Here is an 8,768-nt window from a genome sequence, read left to right on the forward strand (position 1 = left end):
GAATAAAAATTTTAAAAATGTGGAGACATGGATAATAGATCCAAGAGATTCAACTTCCACCTAGTACGATTTCCCATAAGAAAAAAGTAAGCTGGAGACATGAAATAGTAATAGAATAAATTTACCTAAATTGAAGACACATCTTCAGATTTAAATAAAATCCCCCTTCAGTGGTCTACCATAATGCTATAAAAAGATCCAGATACTTCCTGAAATTTTCAAAACCTAAAATAAAAAATTCTGTAATGAGAGAATGCACTCCTCAGATAATGGCGTGAGGGAAGATTTCCCCTTTTTAAGGTCCCACTTCCCAATATCATTACATGAATTTAAACATGAGTTTTGGAGGAAGCAAACATTCAAATTATAGCAAAAGTTATTGGTATTATTTATATATTTTTTTTTAATTTGAGACCCTCATTTCCAATGGAATTGAATTCCTTCCCTCTTGATTAGCTCTCACATGTAAACATGACCACCAGCACCTATGAGTTCTATCTCAGAAATGTCTCCTAAGGCACTGCCAGGGACCAATTCCATTTGGACCTATTCTAATATCTCTCAACTGACCCCTCTTCTTCACTTACACCCTGGGGTAATTCATCCTCAATATTTCCAGCTTGCTCGATTTTCTAAAACATAGATTTGTGACACTCTCTTGCTTAGATTCCTTCAGTGTCTTAAATAATAAAACATGGGCAAGAGATTTGAACACTTTAAAAAGGAAAATAAAGGTCTCATAAGCATATAAAAGATGTTGTACCTCATTAGTCAACAGAGAAATAGAAATGGAAACCACAATGAAATACCACTATACACCCATTAGGTTAACTAAAATTAAAAAAGACTGACCATGTCAAGTTTTGACAAGGATGTAAAACAACTGGTATTCTCTTACTTTGCCGGAGGGGAGGAAAATAGTGCAGCCACTTTGGAAAACAATTTCACAGTTTCTTAAACATCCTTCTACCATGTAATGCAACCAATCCATTCCTAGATATTTACCACAAACGCATGGAAGGCTATGGTCACATAAAACTTGTACACAGTGATATTGGCGTTATTTGTAATGGCTCCAAACTGGAAGCAACTAAATGTCTGTCAACAGGTGGAAGGAAAACAAACTAATACACCCATACAATGGATTAGAACTCCACACTAAAAAGGAATAAACTATGAAACATACAACAATACAGATGTGTCTCAAAATCATGCTGAATTCATAGAAAATTCAAAGCAATCTGTAAGGACACAGCAGATTACCAGAATATGTGGTAGGGGATAGGAAGAAACTCTGGGGAACTGGACATGTTTCTTATTTAAATTATGTTAATGACTTCTAAATAACTTGTCAAAATGGATCAAATTATACACTAAATACTGTATTTAAATCAAAACTACCCTAAGATTTCATCTCACCTCAATCAGAATGGCGATTATCAAGAATAAAAGCAACAATAGGTGTTGGCGAGGATGTGGGGAAAAAGGTACACTCATACATTGCTGGTGGAGCTGCAAATTAGTGCAACCACTCTGGAAAGCAGTATGGAGATTCCTCAGAAAGCTTGGAATGGACCCACCATTTGACCCACCTATCTCACTCCTTGACCTATACCCAAAGGACTTAAAATCAGCATACTACAGTGATGCAGCCACATCAATGTTCATAGCTGCTCAATTCACAATAGCTAGATTGTGGAACCAACCTAGATGCTCTTCAATTGATGAATGGATAAAGAAATAGTGGTATATATACACAATGGAATATTACTCAGCCATAAAGAAGAATGAAATTATGGCATTTGCATGCTAATGAATGAAGTTGAAGAATATCATGCTCTAATCTCAGAAAGCCAATCTCAGAAAACCAAAGGCCGAATGATCTCTCTGATAAGTAGATGATGATACATAATGGGGGGTGGGAGGGAGGCAAGAATGGAGGAAGAATAGGTTGTATAGAGGAAAAAGAGGTGTTGGAGGAGTGGGGGAAGGAAAAATAACAGAATGAGACAAACATCATTACCCTATGTACATGTATGATTATACAAATGGTGTGACTCTACTTCATGTACAATCAGAGAAGTAAGTTGTATCCCATTTGTTTACAAGTAATCAAAATAAATAAATTATTTTAAAAAATAATAAATTTTACTTCAGTAAATGTTTCTAAAATTAGATACAGGACTGGGCATGGTGGTACATGCCTGTCATCCCAGCGATTCAGGAGGCTAAGACTGGAGGATCTCAAGTTCAAGGTGAGTGAGCCTCAGCAACTTGGTGAGGCCCTAAGAAACTTAGTGAGACCCTGTCTCAAAACAAAATATGAAAAGGGCTGGGGATGTGGCTTAGTGGTAAAGGGCCCTGGGGTTCAATCCCCAGTACCTCAAAAATAAACAAACAAACAGATACAAATTCTGAAAGAAAAAAGAAAACAATGTAGAGACCTGGATCTCACAAACATCTGCAGAATAAAATAAGACAATCAATTCTGTTATAAAGAATGTCTTTGTCTTGTGTGATTTATTGTCTGCCTGGTCTTTCAGGCTCCCCTCCGTCCTTACAGCTCCCAGCATCTCATACATGTATTCATCAGCATTGGTCAGATCCCATTGTAATTATCTGCCCTTACCCCCTGTCTCTGAAAGTTGAATGTAGAAAATGTTTAATTATATTGGTTTCCTCTCTCTTGCCTGCAGTGCCTGCCATCTGAATAATTCATGGGAAGGTGGAAGGAGTCATGGAAATCTGTTTAAGTACAAAAAGCAAGAACATTTGGTAGCCTATGTAGTTGATACTTTAGACTTATGGATATGTTTTGAGGAAGAAGGAAAATTACCTTGTAACTTTTCACAGTGAGGTCTTCAGTTGATGGAAATATGCAAGCCCATTATCCCGCAGACTGCCATTTCCTGCCATGAGGTAGAAATACCACTGTAATGAAAATGTGGGGCCAGGTTCTCTTAAGAATTAGAGAATAAAACCCGGCCCCTAATTTTCAGGCACATTTTATAACCTATTATGTGTTTGAGGATATTCTTTAAAACTTTCAGATAGCTGAACAGAGCAAAATATTTTTATAAAGTATATTTCCTTTTACCCTACATTCCCTAAAGATTGGTTCCTTTTAGAAGCTTATTTTTTCCACCAATAATTTCATATTCCTGAAAAAAAGTACTATTGGGGTTCAGCTCTTATGAAGTAGGCTGATAGGAAGTGTTCTTATATACAAAAAAAAAAGTTACTTGAGATTGTTTTTCTCTTTAGCTCAGTACCTCATGTACCTAAATATGAAATCATATTCCCACCAAAATTCTTCTGCCTTCTATATTCTCAAGCTTAGTTAATGAATGGCTCCAGTGTCCCTTCAATGTGTCCTGACTGAATGCTCAGTCTCTCCTTACTACTCCTTATCTTTCACCATCGTGCAGAATTGGACCTCCAGGATACCTGTTCGCTGGTGTATATACACCTTCTCCCAGTTATTCAAACAAACACTAATCTAGGTGCTATTATGAAAGGATTTTAAAGATGCAATTTGAGATTACAAATCAGTTGGCCTTAAAGAGATTATCCAGACCTAATTAGGTAAGTCCTTAGAAGAGATCAGTCATTGGGTGAGGTGGTACATGCCTGTAATCCCAGTGGCTCTGGAGGCAGAGGCAAGAGGATCCCAAGTTGAAAGCCAGCCTCAGCAACTTAGGGAGACCCTGTCTCCAAAAAATAAAAAGGGCTGGGGATGTGACTTAGTAGTTAAGCACCACTGGGTTCAATCCCTGGTATTAAAAGAGAGAGAGAGAAAGAGAGAGAGAGAGAGAGAGAGAGAGAGAGAGAGAGAGAGAGAGAGCGCACACAAGAGAGAGTGATCAGCCTTTTTCCTGAAGAAAGAAATTCCAAGTGTGAGAGGGATTTAATGTGAGGGGAATTCTCTGTTGCTGGCTTTGAAGATAGCAGGAGTCATAAGGCAAGGAAGAAATACCAATGGCCTCTCAAAGTTGAGAGAGACCCGCTGACAGAAAGAAAGCAAAGATCTCCTGCAAGTGCAAGAAACTCTAAGCTCCAGATAAGATGAGCAGTAAAGCCTGCTGAGACCTTGACTTCAGCCATGTGAAACCCTAAGCAGGGAACTCAGCTAAAGCCATCTCTGAACTGTTTACCCACAGAACTGTGAGCCAAAAATGAGTGTGTTTCTAAACTGTTAAGTTTGTAGGAATGGGTTACACAGCAGTACGCTCGCCCTCTAGGAACATTCAGCCACCAAATCCTTTCAGAAATCTCTTAGCACCTTTGTCTAGTATGAGAAAATTGTATTTATTTGGGTTTGTGTCCATCCTCTATTCTGTACCATTGATCTACCTGTCTATTCTGGTGCCAATACAGTTTTTGTTACTATTGCTTTGTAGTATAGTTGAAGTTCTGGTATTGTGAGACCCCCTGCTTCAATCTTCCTGCTAAGGATTGCTTTAGCTATTCTGGGTTTCCTATTCTTCCAGATGAATTTCATGATTGCTTGCTCTATTTCTGTGAGGTACATCATTGGGACTTTAATTGGAATTGCATTGAATCTGTATAGCACTTTAGGTAGTATGGCCATTTTGACAATATTAATTCTGCCTATCCAAGAACATGGGAGATCTTTCTATCTTCTAAGGTTGTTTTAAATTTCTTTCTTTAGTGTTCTGTAGTTCTCATTGTAGAGGTCTTTCACCTCTTTTGTTAGATTGATTCCCAAGTATTTTGTTTTTTTCAAGGCTATTGTGAATGGGGTAGTTTTCCTAACTTCTCTTTCTGAAGATTCATCACTTATGTATAAAAATGCATTGGATTTATGAGCATTGATCTTGTAACCTGCTACTTTACTGAATTCACTTATGAGTTCTAAAAGTTTTCTGGTGGAATTTCCCAGTTCCTCTAAATATATAATCATGTCATCAGCAAATAGGGATAGTTTGAGTTCTTCTTTTCCTATTTGTATCCCTTTAATTTCTTTGGTCTGTCTAATTGCTCTGGCTAGAGTTTCAAGGACAATGTTGAATAGAAGTGGTGAAAGAGGGCATCCTTGCCTTGTTCCAGTTTTTAAGAAAAGATAGCTTCTTCAACAATTGGTGTTGGGAAAACTGGAAATCCATATGCAGCAGAATGAAGCTAAACCCCTATCTCTCACCTTGCACAAAACTCAACTCAAAATGGATCAAGGACCTGGGAATCAAACCAGAGACCCTGCAACTTATAGAAGAAAAAGTAGGTCCAAATCTTCAACATGTCGGCTTAGGATCAGACTTCCTTAACAGGACTCCCATAGCACAAGATATAAAAGCAAGAATCAATAACTGGGATAGATTCAAACTAAAAAGCTTTCTCTCAGCAAAGGAAACTATCAGCAATGTGAAGAGAGAGCCTATAGAGTGGGAGAAAATCTTTGCCTCTCATACTTCAGATAGAGTACTAATTTCCAGAATATATAAAGAACTCAAAAAACTTTTCACCAAGAATACAAATAACTCAATCAACAAATGGGCTAAGGAAATGAACAGACGCTTCACAGAAGAAGATCTACAAGCAATCAACACATACATGAAAAAAGTTTCAACACCTCTAGTAATAAGAGAACTGCAAATCAAAACTACCCTAAGATTTCATCTCACCCCAACTAGAATGGTGATTATCAAGAATACAAGCAACAACAGGTATTGGCGAGGATGTGGGGAAAAAGGTACATTCATACATTGCCGGTGGGGTTGCAAATTAGTGCAGCCACTCTGGAAAGCAGTGTGGAGATTCCTTAGAAAACTTGGAATGGACCCACCATTTGACCCAGCTATCCTACTCCTCCGCCTATACCCAAAGGACTTAAAATCAGCATACTACAGAGATGCAGCCACATCAATATTCATAGCGGCTCAATTCACAATAGCCAGATTGTGGAACCAACCTAGATGCCCCGCAATTGATGAATGGATAAAGAAACCAAAGGACAAATAATCTCGCTGATAAGCAGATGATGTTACATAATGGGCAGTGGGAGGGAGGCAATAATGGAGGAAGGAGGGACTATATAGAGGGAAAAGAGGGGTGGGAGGGGTGGGAGGGGTGGGAGGGGTGGGGGGAAGGAAAAAAAAAACAGGATGAATCAAACACCATTACCCTATGTACATGTATGATTACATAAATGGTATGCCTCTACTTCATGAACAGAGAAACAAATTGTACCCCACTTGTTTACAATAAAAAAAAAATCTCTTAGCTCCATCCTCCTCTCTCTACCTTCTCTTCTGCTATGTTCAAAGTTCATCATCTTGTTCCTCAACTAACACAATGACCTTGAAGGTTTCTTTAAGCATCTTCCCTTTCTGTTCAACTTTAATACTGTCACCATTGATCTCATGTCACCCCCACCTTGCTCTAGCTCTGTGCCTTTGCCTGTTGGTACTCTCAGTTTCTCATTTCTATAGCAGGAATCCACTAACAAGGATAGGTAGAACAGATGTGTTCACTTCCTTTATGGAAGAAACGTTTACTCATTTCCTGCCATATGTTCAGTCTGTGTTTGGAATGGGAACTGATAAGTAAACTAGTAGAGTCTTTCACTTCAAGGTCTCATATTGTGGAAGAAGAAATAGACAGATTAGGAATTATAAGATCAGATAGGAAGGACAATAATAGAGATATGCATGGGGATGATTAAAAGGGAATCTAATGCTCTGAACAGAGAGGGCAAGACATGGGAGAGAAGAGAAATGGGAGGTTAGAAAATTAGGTATTGTTGCAAGACAGGAGATGTGAGCTGGATCACAGTGGATAAAGAGAAGTTATGTAAAAGGAGGCTGGGGATGAAGGGCAGGAGCCAGAGGCATAAGCAAAATCATAGAAGTGAGACTCAAAGTATAGTAAAATACAGCCCTGGAGAATTGCCAAAGCATGGAGCTAAAGTCAGGGAATAGTAAGAAGTAAATGAGATCAGAGAGGCAAGAGCTAAGATCAAGGAAGGTCTTTTTATCATTGAACCAGATGTTCAAATACATGCAGCATTGAGGTGTGTGTGGAAAAGTTCAGATTGCTAGGAACCAGCTGGAAATTGTCATTTGGTGAGACTGGTGTAAGGTTCAAGAGTTGGAGTTGTCACAGGCACCTTAGGTGGGCTGGATGCAGATGTTCCTTGGTTGATGATTTGAAAAACGGTGTTATCAGCAATGATAAAGCAATTTAAAAATCTGAGTATGCTGAAAGCAATGGAGATATGCCTTGCCATGCTTCCATAACAGACCTTCTGGAAGTTTGTGAGGGGTTTGATCTGAAGAGGAAAAGAAAGATCTAGTCTGTAGGGAAAAGAACAATGATCCAAACTAGGGTAGAGGTGACAGAGATGGAGGGGAAAAGTCAGATTTTTAAATTCTTTGGTAGGCAAAATCTGTAGGATGTATGATTGATTAGAAATAAGATGGAAAAGCCAAGTTTCTAGCATGAGTGATTGAATGGATAGTGATGTTGCCAATCTAATAATACACAAAGAAGACCTAGTGGGCTGGAAGGGGTTTTATTAAGTGAGTGTTGGGCACACTGAATGTGTATGCCTTTAGAACATCAATGTGATGTTCAATGGGCAGTTGGATGCACAAGTCTGAAAACTCAAAGAAAGCTCTGGCATGAATACCCAGATTCTGAAGACCAGAGAAAAGTGGTAGTTAGGACACAAGGATTGTTGAGATTATCCATGGAGAGGATGTAGAAGGAGAGGAACAATGTGCTAAAGATAGAATCTCAGATACCACTAAATTTTACCAGGTGCCAGAGGAAAAGATGGTACAGTAGGCAGTAATGGAAGAGCTAGAAGTGTGAAGAAAATAGGAAAACAGTGATGTAGAAGCCAAAGGAGCAAAGAAAGAAATGATCATGATGCTAAATACATGAAAACTTGAGACAGTAAGGCCTGAATAATGTCCATTGGATTCAACATGAGTGAACACCGGTAACTCTAAGGAAGACATTTCAATATAAGTGGTGAAAGGAGAAATCAGAAGTGCATTGGGAGATGAGGCAATGAAAATAATAAATATACACTGTTTCTTTGGAAAGGTTGAGCAAGAATGATGGTAGAGTCTGGACCATACTAAAGGGAAGCTTAGTGTTAAGAGAGGAATTTTTTTAGGATGGAAGATGTAGTCACATTTAAAGCATATTTTCATATTGAAGGCAAGGAGACTATATAGAGAGAAAGGCTGAGGATGTAGGAATGAAACAGAGTGCCCAGATGTACAAGGTCCTGGGAGAAATGCAAAGGCTAAGGGTCAAAGGCCCAGGGGAGGTGTAAGCCTTACACAGCAGAATTACCTCCTCATGTCATAGTGGTAGAAGGGAAGGGGATGTTGATAAGAAAGCCCAAGTGACCTTAATTTTCTTCATAAGTTAGGAGGCAAGCTTCTCTGCTAAGAGAGAGTTCTCAGAGTTCAGTGACTTAAAAAAATTGAAATAAAAAATATTTTTAAAAACCTTATCTTTGTGACTGGCATAGATTAGCATTTGGATGTGATATTCCTTAGAATTCCTTTACTCTTAAGTGCTGAGACATCTGGTCCAAACTGGCCTCAGTTTAAAAAGGTAATTTTCTTTAGTATCTAAATAACCCAGAGCAAAGCTGGTTTGCAGTATTGCTGGATGTCAGGACTCCAGCAACACTCTCAAGACCTGGTTCTCTCTTCCTCAAGGCTCAGGGCTTGGCCTAGCTCACTGGGCTTTCTTCCACCTGCTGGCTTTACTCTCAGACAGGTTCTCCA

The sequence above is a fragment of the Sciurus carolinensis genome, chromosome 12 (assembly GCF_902686445.1).
Source record: "Sciurus carolinensis chromosome 12, mSciCar1.2, whole genome shotgun sequence".
Classification (NCBI taxonomy): domain Eukaryota; kingdom Metazoa; phylum Chordata; class Mammalia; order Rodentia; family Sciuridae; genus Sciurus; species Sciurus carolinensis.